Source organism: Lynx rufus, unplaced genomic scaffold, assembly GCF_022079265.1.
Source record: "Lynx rufus isolate CCGP_SWC_20201006 ecotype Redwood Valley unplaced genomic scaffold, mLynRuf1.p SCAF_1, whole genome shotgun sequence".
NCBI classification, from domain to species: Eukaryota; Metazoa; Chordata; class Mammalia; order Carnivora; family Felidae; genus Lynx; species Lynx rufus.
In genome coordinates this window covers 108,043,912-108,070,009 of record NW_025814823.1, presented here as the reverse complement: position 1 = coordinate 108,070,009, position 26,098 = coordinate 108,043,912, and the positions used below count along the sequence as shown (strand labels likewise).

Sequence of the window (26,098 nt, the reverse complement as noted above, 5' to 3'; positions counted from 1 at the left end):
CATTTTGGGTTGAGCTGAGTGGCTGAGCCAGGGAAGGCATGGATGTAAGTCCATGTGGGAGCCTGAAACCTTGCACCCCACCTTCACCCGAGCAATAACTGTTGATGCTCTCCAGCCAAGGAGAAGGACCCTTAATCCAAGCCTAGTATCAAATCAGGCGGAAATCCAAAGGCATGGCCAAACCTCAACTAACCCAAACTAAACCTTTTGGGCACCAATGAGTCCAAGCACAGGGTTGTTGTGGTGACAGTAAACCAGCGTAGATATAAACACAACAAGAATATGGCTCCTTGAGTGCAGGGATTGAACACTCTTTCATTAACTGCTTAATTTCCAGGTCCTAGAATAGTGTCTGGTATAGAACAGGTATTCAGTAACTATTTGATGAATGAATCTCTACTTCCTACGTAATAACCAGTCTGGCCACACTTGGTCTATACATATGAAATATCTGAGACATGATGATCACCCAGCAATCTCATACACATAGACCTATCAGGCATATGTTTCTTTAATTAATTGTTTTACGAAATTAATCTTAATCAAATGGGAAAAGGACAATCTCTTCAATTAATGGTGTGGGGAAAAGTGGACAGTCACATGCGAAAATGAAACTAGACCATTCTATCTTACACCATAAACAACAATCAACCCCAAATAGATTCAAGAGTAGAATGTAAGCCCTGAAACTATAAAACTCCTAGAAGAAAACATAGGCAGTCAGCTCCTTGACAGAGGTCCTGGCAGTGACTTTTTGGATTTTACACCCCAACTAAAGAGAACAAAACAAAAAATAAACAAGTGGGACTACATCAAACTAAAAAGCTCTTGCACAGCAAAGAAAACCATCAACAAAATAAGAAGGTAACATACAGAATGGAAGAAGAAAGTTGAAATCATATATCTGACAAGGAGTTAACATCCATAATATATAAAGAACTCATATAGCTTAATAGTGAAAATATGAATAATTTGCTTAAAAAATGGGCAGAGGATCTGAATAGACATTTTTGCAAAGAAGATATACAGATGGCCAGCACCCATGAAAAGATGCTCAACATGACTAATTGCCATGGAAATGCAAATTGAAACCATAATGAGATACTACCTCGAGTCTGGTCGAATGGCTAGTATCAAAAAGACAAGAAATAAGTGTTGACCAGGATGTAGAGGAAAGGGAATTCTCGTGTACTCTTGGCATGAATGTAAATTGGTATAGCCACTATGGAAAACTGTATGGAGGTTCCCCCAAATTAAAAATAGAACTACCATATGATCCAGCAATCCCACCTCTGGGTATCTATCTAAAGAAAATGGAAACACTAAATGAAAAAGATATATGTTTTCCCCCTCTTGTTCATTGCAGCATTATTTACAATAGACAAAATATGCAACAAACTAAGTGTCCACTGATGAATGAATGGATAAGGAAAATGTGATACACACACACACACACACACACACACACACACACACACACACAATGGAATATGGACCTTGAGGGAATTTTGCTAACTGAACTCAAACAGAGAAAGACAAATATTGCAAATCTCAGTTGTATGTGGAATCTTTTAAATTTTTTTTAATGTTTATTTATTTCTGAGACAGAGAGAGACAGAGCATGAGTGGGGGAGGGGCAGAGAGAGAAAGAATACACAGAATCAGAAGCAGGCTCCAGGCTCTGAGCTATCAGCTCAGAGACCGACCTGGGGCTTGAACTCACAAACTGTGAGATGATGACCTGAGCTGAAGTCGGTTGCTCAACGGACTGAGCCACCCAGGCACCCCTCAATTGTATGTGGAATCTTAAATAAATAAATACCCCACACCCCCACCAAAACCAAACACGCTCACAGATACAAGGAACAGATTGTCGGTTGCCAGAAATGGGAGTGATAGTGGGGCAAATGGGTGAAAGGAGTCAAAAGGTAAAAATATCTAGTTATAAAATTAAGCTAGGAGGATGTAATGTGCAGCATGGTGACTATAGTTAATAATATTGTATTGCATATTTGAAAGTTGCTAAGAGAATAGATTTTAAGAGTTCTCATTCTAAGAAAAAAATTTTTAAGTATGTATGGTGATGGATGTTAACCAGACTTATTATGCTGATCATATTGCAAATATCAAATAATGTACACTTGAAACTAATGTAATGTATGTTAATTGTACCTCAATAAAAATTAAATTAAATTAAAAAGAGAAATTAATCTTAGAACTCCTACAATGAATAATATACTTTCACCTATTTTGAACCTCAGGTACTACATAAACGTGCCTATAAAGGTGTGTATACCATTTTAAAAAGTTGTGGTAAGAACACTTAACATGAAATTCTCCCTCTAAACAAAATTTTAAGTGTACCACACACTGTTTTCAACCATGTTGTAAAGTAGATCTCTAGACCTTAATCATCTTGCATAAATGAAACTTTACGCTCTTTGAATACCAACTCCCCATTTCCATCTTCCCTCAGTCCTTGGCAACCACCATACTACTCTCTGCTTCCAGGAATGTGGCTTCTTTAGACACTTCCTAGAAGTGGACTCATTCAGTATTTGTCCTGTGACTGGCTTATTTCACTCAGTGGATTGTACTCAAGCTTCATCCATGTTGTTGCAGTGGCAGGATTTCCTTCCTTCTTATGGCACCTTTCAGGCTTGATAGAACCTGCTTAAGTTTTCTGAAGCCTGTATCTTGCTATGAGAAACTGTTGATTGATTTCTTTAAAAAAATTGTTTTTAATGGCTTTTTTTTGAGAGAGAGAGAGAGAGAGAGAGAGAGAGAAAGGGAACGCGAGCACAAGCAGGGGAGGGGTAGAGAGAGAGGGAGACAAAGAACCTGAAGCAGGTTCCAGGCCCTGAGCTGTCAGCACAGAGCTCTAGGTTGGGGCACAAATTCACAAACTGCAAGATCATGACCTGAGCTGAAGTTGGATGCTTAACTGACTGAGCCACCCAGGCACCCTGGTTGATTGATTTCTTAAAGGTTTATTCAGTGGACTTAAATGTTTTCTTTTAATTATATTTATAATTAAATGTAATAATAAATAAATGTGTTAAAATTTTATAATTAACTATCCATTCTGCTATGATGGCAAGTGGTACATAGGGTACAACTTAAATAATAATCACCATTTACTTGAAGCTAATATGTACCAGGTCTTGGGCAAATAGCTTTTCATGCATTTCAAAATTTTAATCCTTATGAAACTTCAGTGCAGAATATATGATTATCCTCATTTTATAGATGAAGAAACCAGGGCTTAAGGAAATTATACTTTCAAGAATGTAAAGTTTATACAGAGCAATGCACAAAATACGTGTGATGTGACCAGTGCTGCTCAAATAGCACATCTGAACCATTCGTTATCGGTTCAACATGAGATAAGAAGCTTGTGCTGGGAAGTAAATCGAATGAATCACAATTCATTTTCCCATGAGCACAACAGAATTGTCAATTAGAAGGAATCTGTTATCCACATATATACACAGAATCCCTATCCCAGTATTTGTTAGTGTGTTGATCCTTTCTTCATTGAGAAAGTCTTGCTTAAAAAAAAAAAAAGTCAGCTGAACTCTAGAGCAGTATGACAACAGAAGGCGGGGAATCCAAAAAACCAGGGTCATTGTCTGCTTCATAAAGTTTGCCATCTGAATGGAGAGAAAACCGAATGCAAAACAACAACAAAAAAACCAAACCAAAACAAAAACTCATGATACGTAGGCATTAATGGTAAAGGTCTAGAAAGTGATGGAGACCACAAGAGCCAACACAGGCAGCTGAGGGAGGGTGCTCTGTGATGATGTGCCAAAACTTTGTGGTAGAGGGAGAATATACTCAGGTCCTTTCATGACGAAACGCTCCATCTGGTCTGAGAAAAACGGAGAGGCAGAAGAGACTGTGACATTCCAAGGAAAAGAAGGGAAAGTAATCAAGTGGAGTGAAGACTTTGAAGGGAAGAGGGAAAGGTCGACCAGGAAAGTAAACTTTCTTTCAGGGACAGGAGGTGCAGATGCTTAATAAGCATGCTGAGTTTCTTGAAGGAAAGCTTTTTATTGCTGAAGGCTGACTGTCTTAACAAGTGAGCAGGGACTTAGGTAAGGACAGTGTTTTCCATTTTTAGTATGCAAGGGTGCACTTTTCTGCATAATTCTCACTTTGCATGAATTGTCATGAATACCCTGCAGGTTTAGTTTTAGTCCAGGTTTATGTATTAAGGATGGGACATTTTATATATGAAAAACTTCTAAAAAGCCCTACCCTGGTAAATAATGCATATATTCATAGCCTTTGAAAGTATCTGATCCAGGGTTTAGGCCTAAATCAAAATGAATTTTCCTAGGAAGCTGTTAGTAAGTAATATCCTGGGATATGTTCCAGGAATAATCAGTGTCTCTGATATTTTCCAAGTTTATGTGGTGAGTTTAAATTGGGAAATCTCCTTAAACTATATACATTTGTTACAGAGTAAAAAACAGCCAACTTACTGGGGGCAAATACTTCTTTAAAATTGAATATACATTTTCCTCTCTATTAAGACTTTTTTCCCTTACTTTGGTTTTATATTTACAAAATGCTAAACATACGAATCCCCAAATTTGAACCAGTGAAAGATGATGGTTGAATGTGATATGTGTTCTTTTCTATTTCAAAGTTCAAATGCCCATCTCTGTCCTGATTCATAAGGGAACCGTTTGGGAACATCTACACCACCAATCATGTCTGTATCTGCATGCAGTTTGTGTAGTATAAGAAAAGCCTATAACTCTCCTTATTTAACCTGTGTAAGTGACCCACAAACATTTATTGAAAGATTTAATGACCTAGATTATTTCATGGAAGCAGGGAAATACCTGACAAAAAAATCCATTCACGTGCCAATAATTTCACCTGGTTTTAGTAACTGGTAAGGTAAAACCAAGATGGGCTATATTTGCATTTTAGCTTGGAATAATACGCTGACATTTGCCTAACATTTCCAAGTGAATTTGCACATCTTTCCCCACAAGCATTCATTGTCACATTAGTTGCTTCTCCTTCCCAGATATACTCTTGGGTAATTAGGGTTAACTTCAAACTAAGCCTGAAAAAATTTGTTCAAGGGAGCAAGAGACTCCAGAGGACAGGAAGCCCTCCGCATCAGATATAAACACACAGAGCGGAGTACAGACACCTGGCCAGAGGCACAGGTTCTATGATAATGAGGAATCAAGAGGGGATGAGCCTATGTCAGGTCAGGGGCAAGGAAGTTTTTCAGAGAAAATACAAAGAGAGTGGAGAAATGAGAAGAGGATGACAAATTACAATCCAGAAATCTGAGCACAGATAGAAGAGATGCCTTGCCAGTTTACCAAGCTTTAATTGCTGATGGGACCATGAGCGCTGGGGGGCTCAGTGGATTGAGCGTCTGATCTCATGGTTTGTAAGTTCAAGCCCCACATCAGGCTGGCAGGTGTCAGCATAGAGCCTGCTTGGGATCCTCTGTCCCTCTCTCTCTCTGCCCATCCACTGCTTGTGTGTGAGTTCTCTCTCAAAAATAATAAACATAAAAAAAAAGAGGGCACCAGGGTGGCACAGTCGATTAAGCGTCTGACTTAGGCTCGGGTCATGATCTCATGGTTTGGGGGTTCAGCCCCACGTGGGGTTCTGTGCTGAAGCTGGGAGCCTGGAGCCTGCTTCAGATAATGTGTCTCCTTTTCTCTCTCTGCCCCTCCCCCACTCATGCTCTGTCTCTCTCTGTCTCTCAAAAATAAACAAAAATGTTAAAAAAAAGAAAAGAGTTGAGGGGACCCTATACAAGAAGTCAGGACATCTGATATCAATGAGTTTGTTTTGTGGAAAGGTCCTGACCTTAGAGTGGGTCCTAAAAGTCAGAATTTCTCACAATGGCACTGAAAGAAAGCTGTCAAAGGTATACCTCCGTGAGGGTTTCTGTTTGCCTGTGCATGCACATGTGTATTCTCCACTAAAGAAATGACTTACTGTCTAAAGTTCCATCTTTTTTTTTCAGCACTCTTCTATTAGTGAACTTCAGACACAAAAATCAGGGTTCAATAGGCTTCCTTGGGGTGGAAGTGTGGAAGGAAAGATTTTTCTAATTTAGAGTTCTGGAATGCTTCCATAAAGCTTATGACACTGTCTTCGTTTCTACCTTTTGCTGTCAATTATGAGTTCCACTTGGCCTGCAGAGAAATCTTTTCATAAGCAGCTGCTTTCCTATAAGATAGAATAACACAGTTGACAGCGTTCTCTGCTCTATCATTAATTTATGTTATTCCTTGTGGGTGCAAAGATTAAAACTCAGTCCCTGATGCATTTATAACTCATAGAATTCAATCTGAATTCCGCATTAATTAATGTGCCATTAAGCATGCTCTCTTTTTTCTTGACACTGCATAATATTAAGTCCTTTTAAACTTTTAGTTGTTCTTAGTCATTTACACTATTTGAAAATAATATGTTGTGGCAGAGCAAGCAGAAGTCAAATTTATAGCTGATTTAAGTCAATGTATTCCAAATCACAATTCATTTACCTATTAATATATCAGAGTCGTCAACTAGAAAGCATCTGTTATCCTTATTATAGTAACCGAATTTCTATTACAGTGTTTGTCACCAAAACTTCAAAGAAAATACTTTTGACATGCTTAAGTCTCATTCCCTGTGAGAGACAGTCTTGCTATGTGTGGAAATAAAAGTAGATGCCCTACAAATCCTATCATAGAGAAGCCAGAATAAGAATATGACACTAAGTTATTTGTTCTAAGGATGGGAAAGAAAAATAAGTATAATAGAATTGATAAACGACTTTCTAATGTTTAAACAGAGTCTAGTATTTTTGTGTTACCATAAATCACCGGATCTTTAAATTCAGAGCATCTATATGAGGCATTAATTCATAGAGGTTTTTCGTGAAGGTCAATACTGAATATTTATTGCATGTGTTTATGCTTTTGTCTAGGAAAGCAGTAACGGAGACAAGTCATTTTATCTCTGCATTTTGTGAAAAGTAGTACTCAACTAGGTGATATTGGTTCTTATACTCAAACAATATATGCATGCCCACACCTCAGTTTGAGAGCAAGCAGATTAATGGTGGCAGGCATAATATGAACGGTACCTGTTCAGGTGGCTTCTTTTTCATTCCCACTCAGAAAAAGAAAAAGGAAAAGAGAATCTTTACAAAAAATGTTTGCCTGTTCTTTGTCAGAGAGGGCAGGTTATCTTTCCTTTTAAAATGACCTTGCATTTTATAGAATCATAAAGCCACAACTGTCACAGCTAAAATTTGTCAAACTTGTTAAATGTAACATCAAACATGTTACATGAAAAGCAGTCACTGTTCCACAGGTGAGGCTGACAAAGGTGTACTGGGTATCCTATAATTCCTTCTATAACAAAGAAATGAAGAGATGATGCAGGAAACAAGAAGGAAATGTTACTCATGTTGGTTTCCCTGAGCCACCCATACTAACTAGAAATTATACCATACTAGTGATCAATACAGTTATTAGTCAAACAAGTACATTAATATATTTCATTATCGACACAGCTCGCAACAAAATTCCTTTAAGACATCACACTTCAGCCCAATCATTAAAATTTTGACATGGTTTCACATACTTTTCTATTATTAACACCAAATTATAGAAGGGGATTCTATTAAAACGTACAGTTTGCATACTTGAGGCACTGTTCAGCTTAAAACAGGAGACATCTTTGTGATGCTTTACTTTGCATAATTTCCCAGATTGACTTCTAAAAGATCAAATACATAAATACCCTGAATTATATTCACGTCTCAAGCCAGTCACTACTGGCCAGAGTCGCGTAAGCAGTAGCCTTTATTTAAAAAACAAAATAAAATAAAGACAAAAGAAAAAAGAAAGAAAATTGGGCATTGTTTTTAATGTGGTGCCTGAATGGTTTTGTGTTCAGAGCCTGGAATAATTAAGCGAGAAGCATACTTTCTTATCACTACAAGAAGAGAGAAAATGGAAATTGTGACCAACCTCAGCCTCAACTTTTTCCCAGTATCAGTGTGGTCAGATGGAGCTGAGTTGGTCAGGGGGATGAAGGAGATACTAAGGCTGGATGCTTAGTAGGAACCAGCAGGTCAGGCCTATGTGGGTATCAAAAGTAGTCACTGTGGATGAGGTAGAAATCCTTGAGGCAGTCAGTGTGTCTGTATTGACGATGTGTCCAGACCATCAGTTTGAATAGACCCTGCGGTGAGGTTTTCATATAATTTTTGGATGCTGGGTAACCATTAGCTGAAGTTTTACCTGTGAATCACGGTCACCAAAACCGTGGGAGGAAAATCTCTAAGTTTGGAATGTATACCGATCATTTTAAAGGTATAACTATAGGGTGCCTGAATGGCTCAGTTATTAGGTATCTGACTTGGACTCAGGTCATGATCTTATGGTTTGTGAGTTCAAATCCCACAATGGGTGAGCACAAGCCCCACTTTGGGTGAGCCCTACTTCTCTCTCTACACCCCTCAGTCTGCCCCTCATGGGAGTCTCTCTCTCTCCCTCTGCCCTTCCTGGGATTCTCACTCTCTGTCTGCCCCTTGCTCACTTGCGCCCCCACTCTAAAAAAAATAAAATAAAGATATGCGTGTTGTGTGTGTGTGCGTGTGTATGTGTGTTTATCTGACTCTGCAGACAAGAAAATTCTAAGTTCATCATATCATAGATCTGACCTAAAAGCAGAATTATCTTGAATGTAAATGAAGTGTGGGAAAAGGAGCAGGAAGAGTTTAATCTCTCACTTTGTCACTGAAGGAAAGACCCTGCATTTTGTTTTATTTTTTATTTACTTAAAAATTTTAATGTTTATTTTTGACAGAGACAGTCAGAGACAGAGTGTCAGTGGGGGAGGGCCAGAGACAGAGACACAGAATATGAAGCAGGCTCCAGGCTCTGAGTTGTCAGCACAGAGCCGGGAGGCAGGGCTAAACCACAAGATCATGACGTCAGCCAAAGTCGGCCGCCCAACCCACTGAGCCACCCAGGTCCCCCAGCAAGTTGTTTTTAGAGTTTCAAAACACAGATGCTGATTCTCATCAGAGGTTTTTCACTTGGCCCCCTCTCTCCTGTTCCAATGTAAGTCCTTCAATTGCTGTGTGAAAGACCACAGTGCCACAAACTTGCCAGGTCCCTGTCCTTAAGAAAGACACCTTTCTTGAAACAATGCAGTGGAACCAATATCTTTAGCCAAGTGTCTCTACTGAACGCCAAAGGTTTTGGGGTTGAAAAGTGTTTCCATCTCTTCTGCGTTTTGGATGATTAGCTCCATGGATAGTGCTGGCACTGGTTAGGGAAATATTCATCTGGGGGCAGAATTCGGGGTTCCAAGCAGCATGGCATTATCCTTTGTGGGCCAGACAATACCACAGTTGGTAGGGGAATAATCACATACATTGCCTCACTTTAAATCTGTCCAGGCATTCGGCTACACAAACTATTCCTCTTCACTTGGTCCTAATTGACAAATTGACTGGGGAAAATACAAGGGAGCACTAAAGAGATTTATCTCAAATTACTGCAGGGAATTGAATTTGTGGCTCAACTGAAATAGGGAACCACTTCTGTTTAACAGGCTATAAAGAGATATCAGATGGCGTCATGATGTATGTTCCTTAGGATAACCTTTGGCATGTTACGGTGGGTCCCGAGGCACTTCACGCCACACCTGATGGTAGTACTTTCTTGTGACTTTTTCTGTTAACATTCTCTGTGAATCAGAGAAGCCAAGAGGTTGGTTTCTTATCTAAGAGATTTTTTGTATGCACTTATACCACCTATTGCTGTAGGACCATCAAATGAACAATGGTTTTGGTGGGAAGAAAGGGGAGATACTTGAATGGCAAAATTTAGTAGTAATAATCAACATCAGATGTGGACTGCATTTGGTCTTCAGCTAGGCCTGGTACACTACCTGTCATTTTGTATTTTACATACATTAGGTATATAATTTGCACTTAAAGCAATTTCAACTAACATATATTAGAAAAGATTATTATTTTCCCCAAGTAATTCTCTGACCTTACTTTATTGCAAGATAGTGATGCTGATTAATGTAAAGAGAACTGGAAAAAAAAAGATTAGGTAAAGATAACTACTCTTAATTGAGAAAATTTTAACGAATAATTATAACTTTTCCAGAATAATAAAAAATTTATGTGTAGAATTATTAAAAACAATTTAGTAAAGATGCTTCTACATTTTCCTTTAGATTTTCAGAGCTATCATGTTAGAGTTAAAAATATCTCAAACTTCTGAAATTAAATGTTATTTCTTTTTTCTTAAGTTTACTTATTTATTTTGAGAGAGAAAACATGAGCAGGGGAGGGGCAGAGAGAGAATCCCAAATAGGCTCCAGGCTGTCAGCGCAGAGCCTGACGTGGGGGTTGAACCCATGAACCATGAGATCATAACCTTAGCCGAGATCAAGAGTCTGATGCTCAACCAACTGAGCCAGCTAGGCACCCCAAGAAATGAAATGTTATTTCTATAGAAAATGCCCCTCTTGACCCACAATTAATTTAAAACCAGCAATATTCATTTTTTAATGCTTCCAGGTTTCCACGGGGTTACCTGAATTATGTACATTATAAATGCAGTCATCCTTACGTTAGTCATCTTTCACAAAAATTATGCTAAGTTTTGGTTTTGCAAAACAACACTGAGACACTGGAAGCCTAACATTCCACACAAAGATTCATTCGCACTTGAAATGAAAGGAGGCAGAGGGAAAGGAAGAGGTTATTAAGTTATTATCAAGTTAGCGTAGAAAATAAAAAGCAAAATGTAAGATCATTTTACGACAGCCACTATTCCAGATTTCATATGACTCCTCCAAGTGGAAACGTGAAAGAAAACAAAAATGGGTAAGAAAATCCTATAGAGAATGGAAAAGAAACTAAAGCTCTTAGATGAGGACTAAGTGAAAACTAAAAAGGAATAGCAAGGTAAATGAAGGAGCTAAATGAAAAGCACACAATTTGCATAAGAAAAACACTTGTGAAACATTCTTACCAGGATGTAAGTAGGATTGCTGCCTAGTTTCAAACTCAGGTACCATGTAAGTATGCCAAGGAAAGGGAACAATGAGACAATAAACAATTCTTATCAATTGGAAGTAATGATTTCAAAAATGGAAAATTCAATAGAAAATAAAGATGATTACATGGAAGATGTTCCTCAGCATGTGAATGAAAAAAACTGTAAAAAAGCAAAAATTTTAGGAAATATAGCATCATGAAAAACACAGCATCACTTCATCATTCAGCTGTTAGGAATTCTAAAAGAAAGAAGTGAGAAAATATTGGGAAGAAAATTAGCAAACAACTAACATAAGTATCTATCTGAGAGTAAAAATATTTGCATTAAGCGCCCACTGAGCAATGTCATCAACAAATCAATCAGTATCAGATTAGCAATAGCGCCTAAAATATAGGAGGTATATAAGCCATATCTGTTAAGACTGGCAACAATGGATGCTAAAAAATGAAGTGATACCTTGAGAGTATGAGAAAAGAAGATATTTGATCTATGATTCTATGCCAGTCCAATTATCAACTAACTTTGAGTGTTCAAAAAATTTTCAGAAATGCAAGGACTCAAATTTTACCATCTGTACTTTTTTTTTTTAATGAAGAAAAGGCTTGAAGTTTACTCTATAAAAAGAAGAGGAAAATGAGACAGTGAAATGAAATGCTGATACTAACCCAGGAAGCAAAAAAATTAATCTTTTTTATTCATCAATATTTTATTAATTCTTGATTTTACAAATATCAAAACAATTCACTAACAAGTTTGTGTAAGAATTATGATATTAACACACGAAGCATGAATTATTTAGAGTATAAAAAAGAACTGATTAACCTAAATCACAGAGTGCACTATGAAGAATGCTATATTGCCTCACTGGCCTAACTGGCAGGTAGCTTCTCTGATGTTATGACAGAAGGAAGGTCCATTATCAGCGGTCACCACAGCATCCTATGACACCACTTGAAATACTGCATTTTTATGCAAAGTTACGTTATAATTGATTTTATCACTTATTACTGATATTATTTAAAGTGCTTTCCTTCTGATACACAAATATTTCATTGCTTTAAAAATGGAAACAGGTGTACTGGTATGTACTAGTTACATGTCAACCTTGAATGGGGCCAAGTTAGAAGAGAAAGTAAAGCTCCTAAAACAATATCTCCAAAAGTGGCGCCTGAGTGGCTCAGTCAGTTAAGCATCCAACTCCTGATTTTGGCTCAGGTCATGATCTCACAGTTTGTGAGTTGGAGCCCCATGTCTGTCTCTGTGCTGACAGCATGGAGCCTGCTTGGCATCCTCTCTCTCCCTCTCTCTCTGTCCCTCCCTTGCTTGTGCTCTCTCAAAATAAATAAACTTAAAAAAAGCAATATCTCCAAGAAAGAATACAATTGAGTCAAACAGTTAATAACTCAGAAAAGAAGCTGGAAGATTACTTATCTCAACAGGAAAAGAGAAATGCAAGAAACTCATGGTTCAAAAGGGAAACAAGCCAAAAAGATGAATTTTAAGTGAAAATAGCCTATTTAATTTTGATGCTACGTATATGCTCCTTTGAGAAGCACAAGGATGATGATATCAGAACCCAGAACAGGGAATGTAAGTGGATCATGATACCGATGTAAAAATGAGACAATAATATGAATACTTTCATTTGAGCTCATCTTTTAAAATTATTCTTTTTCTATGACTTTTCTATAAACAGGTAATTATGGAAACAGAGGAGAGTGTGAATTGTATCAACTGTGACCAAAGACATGAGGTGGAGCTGACAGAAGTTGAGGATGCAGTTAGGAAGGACTGGTGAGAGGGACTAACAGGGAGCAAGGAATGTCTGGCTGTGCCTAGAACTGATGAAACAGTAAGGTAAGTTATACACACATTATTTAAAGTTACAAGTAGGAAAAAGAAAAAATAATATCTCCATCAAATATGGGGAAGGGGAGGAAAGACGATATTCAACTGGAATGAATCCTCATTTTTTATAGTGGAGAAGCAATAGGTACCATCTCAAATTGCCAAAGCAACAAATAGTAATGTGTTTATATTGCTTAGAGGAATGAAGGTGAATATTCAGGCCCCAAAATTAAAAACAACAACATTTGATGGGCCCCTGGGTGGCTCAGTCGGTTAAGTGTCTGACTTTGGCACAGGTCATGATCTCACAGTTCATGAGTTCGAGCTCTGTGTTGGGCTCTTGCTGACAGCTCAGAGCCTGGAGCCTGCTTCAGATTCTGTATCTCCCTCTCTCTCCGCTCCTCCCCTGCTCACGCTCTGTCTCCCTCTCCTTCAAAAGTAAAGAAACATTAAAAAAGTTTTTAATAAAAACAACAAAATTTGAGTAGTTACGGACAGAGGATTGGAGCTTGTATGAGGTGCAGAGCAGAATAATGCAAGCATAAAGTATGTGTATTTATTAATATATAAAAAGTATTTTAATTATTTAAAGGCTAAAGATAAAGGAGAGCCATCACAGGAGATTTATAAGATAAGCAGCATGACCCACGCAGCTGGAGAACGCCACCTTATAAAGGATGAATTATGGAGCTGGGTGTTTGGATGGGTACAAGAATTTTGAAAGAATGATGGCAGGGCTAATTTTATCTCCAGTTTCTCGACAAAGGGAGTTGAGGGTTAGACTGTGAAAATCAGTGCTCAGATATTTGCTGATAGTAAATACGGAACATGGAAGGAGAGCCTCATCTCCTGCATTTTATGCACTTTATATCCTTTGAGACCCACCCTTATCCTAAGGTCTTTGTACATTCTTATAAAAGTTAGAGAAACATGTTCCAAAGCCTTTTTTTACACTGGTTTCAGTGCTGATTTTCCTGCAAAATACAGACTTAAAATTTGCCCTGCCCTTAAAATGATTCAATTAAAACCAACTACAGAACGTCTGTCTAGGGATAGAAACTGTGCAATGTGGTAAAACACAGTGTTCTTCCTACTGCATATAATGGATAATCCTTTGCCTCCTGTAAATTCTTACATTGCCTTAAGACAAAATAACAATAGCTTAGATATCTATTTAATAAAATGTGGATTTTTTTGCAGAGCAAAATCCAGTGTTGTACGTAGGAGATATAAAGTAATTCAGAAAGACTAAATGTAAAGGGATGAGCAAAGGCATAACAGACAAATGAAGACAATAAGAAAACAAGGAGTTGTTTCCTGATATTCAGCAGACTACAATTCATATAAAAAGGCACTGAATGTAAAAACAAATACAGCTTATAGTACTTGCTAAAATAAAATGGAAACCAGGCTTGACGATCCTGCAAACAAAGAAGACTAGTTTAGCCACATATGCAAAACTTAATCTAGCTTATTTCATGAACGTGAACAAAATTTAACTCAGGTTATTTCTTGTAAATACCTCGATAATCACGAATGAAACTTAAGTCATCTTCCTAAAATGATACAAGAAAATCACTTTTAACCAATGCCCCACTATCTGGAAATACCCATTGTAAGAACCAATCACTGTAAAAACAACTCACCCTTGCTCACTTTGGAAGCTCTCCTGCAAGGACATGCCCTTTGAGCTTCACACCTCTTTCGGGTTTCAAGTCTCCCAATTCTTCAACAGTTTATTCCTCACTCAATGAAATATTCACATCAAGTAGAGCTCTGAGTTTTCTTTTGACATGTTAAAAGCCACAATTCACAGAGAAGATACAGTACTAATGAAAATCTATGCACCAGAAACAGCAATCACTTTCACAAAACAAAAATCATAAGGAAGGAAAGGGGAAAAGAGAGAAACCCATTAATAACGGGAAACACCGTCATAACAATCTTAATCCAAAAGAGATCAAGCGGACAAAAAACAAATAGGAATATAGAAGACCTATACAACAGGACCAATAAGGTAAATATTAAAATATGTATTGTACTCTATCACTCCCAAATAGAGAATATTCCTTCTCCAACACAAATACAACTTGCACAACTACTGATCAAATACCAAGCTGTAAAGACAGCCTAGGCAAGTTCCATAAAATAGAAATAATAGAAAAAATTCTTTGAGGACAATACAATAGAACCAAATATTAATAACAAAATCAGAAGGATCCTGAATATTTATAAAAAGAAACTGTGTGTGAAATAATTCTTGAGTGAAAGAGGAAAATGAACTCTTAAGTCCTGTGTTTCTTAAGGAGTAATGAAAATGTAAATATAGTACCAGAATACATGGAATGAACTGAAAGCCACAAATTCATAAACTTACTTAAATAATAAGGAAGAACTGACCAGCGAAACGGAAGAAATTACAATAAAGAGACTATATGATTAATGTAAAAATGTCAGTATCTATATAAAATCATTGATAATTATTTAGGAAAACACAATTAACCAAAATTGATTCCAGTCAAGACGGAAAGTTTGAGTAAATCAGTTTCCACAGAATAAATAAAGGTATCAGACTTCTACTCAACAAAAAAAGGCCAAGGCCCAAAAGATTTTGTAGGGAAATGCCACCAAGTTTCTAAAAAACAGATATATTAAATGTTGTTCCAGAGGATAGAAAGTGAAGGAAAATTCCCAAACTTCTTTTATGGAACAAGTATAACATTAATACCTAAACTTAGGATCCTAAACTCAGGATCTCTCTCTTTCACACACATGTATACACACATAGCTCAATTTTACCTATGAATATCAAAGCAAAAATGCTAAAGTAGAGTAACAGCAAACATAATAATACATTTAGATAAATAATAATGCATAATAAATAGATAGGATTTATTTCAAGAATGCAAAGATGGTTTAATAATAGGAATCCATTAGTATAATAAATTATATTAAGAGATCTAAGGAGAAAAATCAGATAACTAGCTCAGTAGATGCTTATAGGCCTTCAAAAAAATTCAACATTTATTCCTTATAGAAACATTCAATGACAGGGAACTGATATTTCTTTGTTCTGCTTTAAAAAATACATATATATATGTATATATATATACACACATACATACATATACACATATATACAACATATATATACATATATATGTATATATATATACACACATACATACATATACATATATATACATATATACACATATATATGTATTGTGTGTATATATATACATTCATACATACGTAGTGTGCGTGTGTGTATGCATGTGGAGAGAGGAAGAGAGAATATACACACAGACACACACAAAACAGCCCTGTACTGTATTCTTCTTTTACTGGAGACCTCTGAGGAAGAAAATAAAATGACCCAGTCAAATGCCTTTGCAAACAAGATAATGTCCTAAAAACATATTAGTGGTACTTACTAGCAAGAAGATTAAAAGGAATCTTTATAAAATACTTTTAGTAGGATAGACATTTTAAAATAAAATAGTTGCTCATTTTAACTCAGAAAAATATTGTAAACAACCTAAAAACCCAAACATAGGAGAAACATTATGGTTCGAGGAATATTATTCAGCTGTATAAAAGAAGAAGAAATACCTGTAAGAACAGATATGAAGTAATTGCTAGGATACATTTTTTTTTTGAGTTTATTTTTGTGAGAGAGAGACAGAGTGTGAACACAGCAGGGGCAGAGAGCAAGGAAGACAGAATCTGAAGCAGGCTCCAGGCTCTGAGCGATCAGAATAGATCCCAATGCGGGGCTTGAACTCGCAAACAGTGAAATCATGACCTGAGCCAAGGTCGGATATCTAACCGACTGAGCCACCCAGGTGCCCCCGCTAGGATACATTTTTAAGCAAAATATGTAAGAAAAAAAATCAGATTTTTTTCCTACCTCTTGTGTAAGAAAGATGTGCAAATTTATGTATATATGGGTTTCTAACTAAAATCCCTCACCAGAAAGAATCAGGACTCCTTAGAGGTAATACCAGATATGAAATAGGAAATGTTCAAAGCAAGTCTAGAATAATGTTTTGTGCCAGAAACTAAGGAAGTGCCAAAAAATGATGTATAAATGCCAAAGGTCACAGTAACTCTCTTGTAGGAGCTCCCACTTAACAATCATATATATATATATATATAATGATAATAGGTTATGACACGTTGAATAAAAAAGAACCTATGAGTCCTTAGAAAGAAGGGACAACTCTTCTTGACAGAAGAAAATAAGCTAAGAAATGTGTAAGAAATGATAAATGATAAAATCACAGTTTTACAACTACTTGCAGGATAACTGATTCAGGAAAACATCATTAATAAATGCTCAAACCGTTGAATGGAAATTTGTTGAAGAACAGGTATTCATACAACCTGTACAGATTATTTATAAATTAGAGTAGTGACCTTTAAAAAGCAGATGCAGAGTAAGTGACATAACATTCTCTGTTTGGTGGTGGTGGTGTCAAATTATGAGAGAATGTTAATCAGCAAATCTGAATGAATGGTATGTAGGGTTTTTTTTTTTAATGTTTATTTATTTTTGAGAGAGAGAGACAGAGTGTAAGCAGGGAGGGGCAGAGAGAGAGGGAGACACAGAATCTGAAGCAGGCTCCAGGCTCTGAGCTGTCAGCACGGAGCCCAACGCGGGGCTTAAACTCACGAACCTGTGAGATCATGACCGGAGCTGAAGTTGGATGCTTAACCGATTGAGCCACCCAGGTGCCCCTATATAGGTGGTTTTTGTAATATTCCTTCAACATTTCTACAGGTTTGAAATGATTCAAGATAAAATATTGGGGAACGTAGAATTTTCCAATGCTTTAATATTTTGAATCTTTATGACCTACTTAATTAATAATTCTAAGATTCCTTGTCTTTTCCAAGTCCGTGTAAATTTACTACCTAATTCACATTGAACTAAACTGCAATGTACATACGACTTTGCTGCTAAATGGCAGTGGTAGCACAGTACAATGGAAAGAACAATGCCTGGGAAAGAGAATCTAATCCAAGTTCTGTTGCTAACATATTTTATGAGTTCAGACAAATTTCTTTCCATCACTGAGACTCTATGACCTTATCTGTACAATGGAGAGTTTTCAAGTTGTGTTCTTAAGCATTTTTCAAACCAAGGCTTACTGTACTAGACCATCTTCAAGTTCTGATAACACTCATGCTTTTTAGGAAATTAGTTCACATGGATTATATCTCTGTAAATGAGTGGTTAATTAGCAGTATTTTGTCCATAGAATTCTGGCTTCTCAGAATTGCTGTGTGATTAATCTAAAGGGAGAGGAGTTCTGAGTGTCAGAGTGAAAACAATATATTGGCTTGTGATTTTCATTTAATTTGAAGTGCAGCTGCCTGACTCACATATTCTACTATCAATTAATTTAGTCTGCAAAATCTAGCGTTGTTCTTTAAGGCAGAAAATGCTGGAGGGTGGAGGGAGTTCATATTGAGGCACTTTAAAAAAATGTTTATTTATTTTTGAGAGAGTATAAATGGGGGAGGGGCAGAGAGAGGGAGGCAGGATCTGAAGCAGGCTCCATGCTGACAGGCTGACAGCAGGGAGCCTAGCAAGAGATCATGACCTGAGCAAAAGTTGGATGCTCACCAGACTGAGCCACCCAGGTGCCCCTTTAGGCACTTTTATGGAGTCACTAACTCTCTCACCATGTTCATTTAGGTAACCCAACTGATACATAAGTATGTTTCTAAGGAAGAATAGTGTAGAAACGTCCAGAAAACTGCAAGCCATATAACCTCAGATTACTCCTCCAACTTTTCATGGACATCTGAAATCCCACAAGTGTTCCTTCACTCTTTGTTAGAATGTTGATACTAAGAAGAAATACAAGATGGCTTGTGTCATTTTAATCATGAATAACATTAATTTAACAGGTCATTTCTTTGGAAACTCAGGGATGAAGAGATGAAAGTCAGAGGACATATGGGAATGTTGGGATAATGAGAGAAGGGAGAAAAAGCCCAGACAAAAGATGATGGGAGGCAGTGTAGACAAGCCAGTCAGACAGAGCTCTGCTGTCTCAAGGCCTTCCTGGGTGCATAAAAACCTTAAAAGATGCCTGAGGGCAAAGTCAATCTGAGCAAGAGACAAAGTGAGGTTCTTTAACTAACTCTGGACAACTGGGGCACCTGGGTGGCTCAACTGCATCTGATTTTGGCTCAGTCATGATTTCACAATTCGTGGTTTCCAGCCCCGCGTTGGGCTCTGTGCTGACAGCTCAGAGCCTGGAGCCTGCTTCAGATTCTGTGTCCCCTCTCTTTCTGTCCCTCCTCTGCATGTGTTCTGTCTCTCTCTGTCTCTCAAAAATAAATAAATGTTAAAAACAAAAAATAACCCTGGACAATCAAGAGCAGGTTACTATGATGAAAGGTATAGGTTGCTTTTATTTTTCATTCCAAATGTCATCAGCCTAGGATTAGTCAAAATTGTTCATAGACGATTAGAAATAAACTCCACTTGTCACAAATAACCTTGACACACTTTAAAGCACAAAGTACTATGGTAGATATGGGTTAAAAAAGTCTCCAAATGGCATAATCAATCTCTCTGTGCTCTATATATTCTAAATCCTCCATAAAAATGTATTTGGCTCCGGAGGCCAAACAGTCCTTTTGAACTGCCCTTTATCTCCCATCAGTGGCCAAGTGGCCATATCTTCAGGAAAAACATTCACAGAAAAGGAGAACGGACAGGACACAGTATATATTCTGGTGGCTCCTCCTGAACGACCACATGAATCCCTTTTATAGCTTTAAAAAGAGTTTCATCCTGATTAACCATGCTTTGCTGATACATCACAAGCCTGGAATGAGCCTATAAGTGGATCCCCATGTTAGGTTTCTCTGTGCACAGATATGCCCCCAGAGCCTACTTCAAATATGCCAACAGCTAACACCCTGCAAGTGCAGATGCCCTACCAGCTCATCCGTTAGAAATGATCTTGTTCTATCTGGGATAGTTGGCTTGCAAACTAGAATCTAGTTCAGTCACTCTCCCTCTCTGTCCTGGCAGATGTGACGGATCCTCAGAAAGCTATCTCAAAAGCAAGAAGCGTTGGGATAGGGCTGCTGTTGGAGCTGATGCGTAGCTGGACAACTGATTATACTGGACCTGAGTGGTAACAATACAGCTTCTCTACCTCTCAGGATTTTAATGGGTTTCAGAAAGTCAGATAACTCTGAATGCCATGGAAACCTCTCATCTGAAAGCTACAAGGGGATATGGAAAGTTTATTTCCTTCAGTTAGTGATTCAGTGAACTCAACATAGCATCAAAAAAAAGAAGCACTTTGGGGTCAATGCTAACGTAGACACAATTTAGACAAAAGCAGTAGAAATAGATCAGGTCCTCTTTCACTGGGGTACCCATTGGCATACCTGCCCATTAGCAATGAACAGAGAAAGAATTTTCAATATCTTTAGAGCTTATAACCATGTTGTCATCTGTAGAAGAACTACTGCCTGCAAACAAACCCATTTCCTGAATTTTGATTCTTTTGATTAACTTAAAAGAAGTTAAAGATGTAAAAGACATCATTTTTTTTTTTTTTGTAAATGAGTTTCTGTACTTGGCCAGATTACTGTCAGGCTTATAGTTTTATTTATCTTCTTATCCCAAGAACATGTTTGGCACAAGTTATGTCCTTTTAAATAAATGGAACATTAAACAATAGATTCTGAGACTTATTGGAGATTCGTTAAGATTTTTTTCATCCCTGTTCATAGCATTCTTCTCAGTCTAAATTAATTCCTTGGAAGAATATAAGTAGTTCTTAATACTCTCCATCAGCTTTCATAATACAATTGCATTTTCCTCTTTACAGAGGAATGTATGCAAGGGAATGTAAGTCATTTTAAAACTTCTCTGCTATTCTAAGAGAAAGGTAAATGACTAATAAAAGCAATAATCAGAGATCCAGGTTAAAATAGAAGACTGAAAACACACATCCAAAAATTTATTCTTTTCTGAAGTAGAAACAAATGGGATCTTTAAAAATAAAACACCAAAAATAACAACAACAAAAATATACTCTCTCAAACATGGGAAGAAAGTAGCTACTAATTTATTAAATTAAAAACCAGATAAATGTATGACCACTGATTAAGTAGATCTAATACAACCAAACTCCTAAGCCTGTAGAGGAGAATAGCTGGAAACAGCCTGACTTACAATGAAGAAACCTCAAAAAGCTCAGAAGCTGGCAACACCAGGGACTTCTGGTATTTCCGGAAATGAGAGTGAAGGGTGAGTGAAAGGATAAAATATAGAGAACATGGTAAAAGTTGATTAGAATCTTTTAAAACCTTAGATGCCCTCCCAGATTGCACAACATTGAGTCTCGCTCACTTTCCACCCCAATAGAAATATGAAAGATTATTCTTCACAGTAGTTTTAAATGGAGGATCTCTCTGCCGGTCATATTAAGCAAAGTTGTGAGCCAGGGCTACTCATGTGGAATATAAATGGTGAGTGCTGAAGGCTGGAACCCTTGGGTCCATCAATCCTATCATCCGCCCCCCAGCTCCCCCCTCCCGCCATCCCAGCCCTCCCTCCTGTTCCCTACTTCCTCCATACCCTGATCTCTGGCAGCAAAAATCTCCACCCTCTAGGCTGGGGACTGGGAGACTTTACTTTGGGACACCTGATTAGCCCAGAAAGAAATATATAAAGATACTGACATATGGAGCTTCGCAGCTAATGGTCTGCCAAGACCAACCTACTGTGAAATCTGCAAGCCTCATTCCCATACTCAGAGCATCCCATCAGTTTTTAAACCTATCCTAGAAGCAGACAAGAAAGAATCCATAAACATCTAAGGAAAGTCTGTAACAGGAAGACAGCAATTAAAACAAATAATCACAGGGGCGCCTGGGTGGCGCAGTCGGTTAAGCGTCCGACTTCAGCCAGGTCACGATCTCGCGGTCCGTGAGTTCGAGCCCCGCGTCGGGCTCTGGGCTGATGGCTCAGAGCCTGGAGCCTGTTTCCGATCCTGTGTCTCCCTCTCTCTCTGCCCCTCCCCCGTTCATGCTCTGTCTCTCTCTGTCCCAAAAATAAATAAACGTTGAAAAAAAAAAATTAAAAAAAAAAATAAAACAAATAATCACAATGAACAAAGCAAAAAAAAAAAAAAAAAGACTTGGAAGACAATGTCTGAATGCAAGAAGAAAATAAAAGGAAAACAACTATTATTGATATCTTCCCAAATATGAAAGAAGGCATGACATCCCTGATCAGGTCAGGAAATAATAAGAAAGAAATAGTTAAAGAACAGAAAAGTAGTTCTTAGCAATAAAAAAATGATGGCAGAAATGAAAAATATCAACATACAGGTTAGAAGATTAATTTCTCATAGAAAATAGAGCAAAAAGACAAAGAGAGAAAAAGAAGGATGGAAAGTTAAGAAAAAAAGGAGCAATGTAGGAGGTTCAATATCCAAAAAATAGCAGCTCATTAGGAAAGTACTGAGAAAACAGAAGAAAATAATCCATGAAATAATTCAAGGAAATATCCCAAGATTAAAGGGGAGATTGAAAGGTCCCACTGTGAACCAAACACAGTAGATGAAAATAGATTCACATTAAAATACAACCTTTAGAACTTTACTGGGAAAAAAAGAAGATCCTAAAACTCTTCATAGAGAGAGAAAAAAATCATAAATCAAAATGAATTATCTGTGGAATAACAAAGAAAATAGAACAATTAACTTCAAAACTCTGAAGGGAAATTATTTCCCAACTAGATTACCATGTCTAATCAAACTCACCATCAATAAAGATATTTTGAAACAAGCACCAACAAAAGCAATGAAACAATCTCCTAAACAATCTTTAGTGCACAACCAAAATGGGGAAGCAGATTAAGAAAGCAGTTTACAAGGCACAGAAGACAGAGGAATTGCAAGTGGTCCTCTGAGAACCAGGTATGAAGCTGTATCAGTTAATGTACACGATAAACACTATAATAAACTGGTCTACCAAATACAGTGGCTTAAGGAAGGCAGAAATCTCTTTTTCTTTCATGTAACACCCCCGAGTCGAGCAAGGATGTTGGTGGGACATCTGTGCTTCACACAATCATTCAGGGACCTGCACTCCCTTTGTCTTCTTGCCCATCCAGATTGTCGGACAATCCTGCATATTCAAAACTTGAGAACATATCTATGTACCCACTTGTTGGAGAAGGGATGTACCTAAATCCAGAGTAAAAATTACAGTACTTTATACACCCTACTTACACTCTGATACAGTCAGTGATAACTTCGTCACATGATCACACCTACCAGAAGAGAACTTATGTGATATAGTTCCTATCTATACAATCATGTGTCCAGCTTAACTTCTCTTATTACAGAAGACAGAAACAGACTTTGTGAAATAGTAGTCTCTACCATAAAGACCAATCAGTTCAGGTTGCATCATGTTGTAAAAACTTGTGGATCAGAACACTGTAGGTTCCCTATATCCATGGCCATCCCTCCCTACAGAGTGAATGGAGACATAAAATGAAAATTAGTAGGATCACAAGTTTTAAACACAGGATCTTCAGTAATTCTGATATATGATAGACAGTGAACAGTGAAACAATATAGAACTGTGTTCCTAACATGAATAGTGACATAATAGCTAGAACCTTTGGGCCCTCTTCAGTGCAGCATAGAAGAAACCATAAATATTCCCAGTGAAGAGAAACTTCCTAATTCCTAATATATGCATACGTTTGTATTTGCATAGAATATCTCTGTTAAGGATATATAAGGAGCCCCTAACAGTGGGTGCTTATCAAAAGGAGATCTGGTAATATTTTCACTGGTTTCTTTCTTTTTGTTTTCCTTTTAATTATATATATCATACATTTTTATCTCATACAAGAATGAAAGAAGAATTTTTATCCCATTTAAGAATAAAATAAAATCAATTCCCTAAAAAAAGAAATACAAGTGCTTATACCCTCTGGCCAGCTAATTCTAGTTCTAGGAATTTACCCTATAGATATACCAGTACAGAATTTTTTATAGTTAAAAAAGAAAAGAAACCTAAATATTCAACAGTAGGACACTGTGTGGAATTAATTATGCATATCTATACAATGGAATACAACACAGCCTCAAAAAGGCATACATTGTGGAAATTATCTAAAACCAAAATATAAATTGTGATCAGTAACTACATGAATGATTAAATGAATGTAGTCTTTGGCTCTGATCACAGCTTGATTTCACACACATTTAAAATATTAGTTTGAATAAAAAGACAGCCTAAGAGTGAAAATGTAATGGCATAAAGTGAAATTTAAAACATGTAGGAAAGCACAGTTGTTCACCTTTCTCTGTGAATCAAAGTCTGCTCAAAATCACACTTGTGTGTAAAAAAGCAATGGCAATCATACGGCTGACTCATAAAAGTATTATAGGAAGTCAGCAAAAACACTGGATTTGGTGTTTTTGACTTGGGTCAGGGCTCAGCTCTTTCATGGACTGTCTTGGCAGCCAATGCTGTAACAGACACAAAAGGTCAAAACCTAGAGCTCAGTGAGGTTGGACTGGTAGGAAGGAGGAGAGAAGATATAACACTACAGTCCATGTGGATAATGGACTTAGTTACCCTGGAAGTTCAATATGGGGAACTAGAAATAACAGAGATAAAAATTGGTGTCCAGGGTTAGAAAAGATACAGGATAGAGGTGCCTGATTGGCTCAGTAGGTTAAGTGACAGACTTCAGCTCAGGTCATGATCTTGCAGTTTGTGAGTTCGAGACCTGCATCAGGCTCTGCGATGACAGCTCAGAGCCAGGAGCCCATTTGGGATTCTGTGCCTCCTTCTCTTTCTGCCCCTCCCCCACTCACACTCTTTCTCTCTCCAAAAATAAACATTAAAAAAAATAAAATAATAAAAAAGAAAAGATACAGGATGATAAAACTAAGTCATGCAAGAGACTGATCCTCTGGTACCTGGTGTTTTCAATAAGCTCTCTGGGCACAGGCATGCTGGTATTTTGTGTAAGATGTCTCCAGGTGCTGATTGGTGTTTCTGTAATCCTGGCAAAGGAATCTCACCTCTAGGAGCCTCGATTTCCTCATCTGTGATGTGTAAATAACAATACATATCCTGAAATGAGGAAGGAAAAGGACTCTTACAAATGTAAAATAGTATTAATTTATTTACTACCAGCTGTTTAGGGCTACTACATTGAGCTACAATAAGAATTAACTTTTCTGTTAGCAGGACTCATTCCATCTCTATATGTGCAGAGCAACTGTGAAATCCAGTCTACTGCTGATTTTCAGCATTTTACTGTGGCTTCTTCTTTCTGGAGGCTGTGCTTCATGGTGTCCTGATAACTTTCCTAACTCAGACCCATGTTGAGAGTTCCCTCAAGCTTATTCCTGCAATAACTTTGTGTCTTATTGTCTGATATTTATGCCCCAAGCAATTAACTTCGTAAGACTAACACAAAGAATGTGAGATAGCTGTAACATCTTAGGATTTTCTTGCAGAAGTTCCTGTGCAATTAGGGACAAGAATGGTTCTTCAAAATTGTCTGTGGTAGCTCCAACTGTAAAATCATTCCACAATTTAGTTAGAAAATCAACAGTTCAGGGGCACCTGGGTAGCTCAGTCGGTTGAGTGTCCGACTTCGGCTTAGGTCACAATTTCGTGGTTCGTGAGTTGGAGCCCTGTGTTGGGCTCTGTGCTGACAGCTCAGAGCCTGGAGCCTGCTTCGGATTCTGTGTCTCCCTCTCTCTGCCCCTTCCCCGCCTACACTCTGTCTTTCTCTAAAAAATAAATAAACCTTGAAAAAAATTTAAAAAAAAGATCAACAGTTCACTGGTTCATGTTCTGCCTGCATTCCACCAATGTGCATGGTAGCTGTTAGCATTCATAATGCCTATTTATTAAATGACCATAGGTCACCTCCTTTTGTTCCTTCTAATATGTAGATGATTTTAAATAAAAACACATAGCGAAATGTCTGTGATGTTCTACAAATAGGGTTTAAATATCCTGAATAGAAATCACTGTATTTTCCCAACATCATTTGTTGAAGAGACTATCTTTTTTCCCATTGGATAGTTATTCCTACTTTGTCAAAGATTAATTGGCCATATAGTTTTGGGTTCATTTCTGGG

General features: G+C 37.4%; 1 protein-coding gene across 2 annotated transcripts in view; it reads right to left on the bottom strand.

Annotated features, from left to right (window-relative positions):
- Positions 1-26,098, bottom strand: part of LYRM7 (LYR motif containing 7) — a 220,353-nt gene that overhangs the window by 113,752 nt on the left and 80,503 nt on the right. Inside the window, exon 3 of one of the 2 annotated variants that reach the window (XR_006962807.1) lies at positions 24,920-25,076. The exons of the other annotated variant lie outside the window; for it this stretch is intronic. The gene's annotated coding sequence lies outside the window, so the exon portion shown is untranslated. The remainder of the gene's footprint in view (positions 1-24,919; positions 25,077-26,098) is intronic. 2 annotated transcript variants of the gene reach the window in all.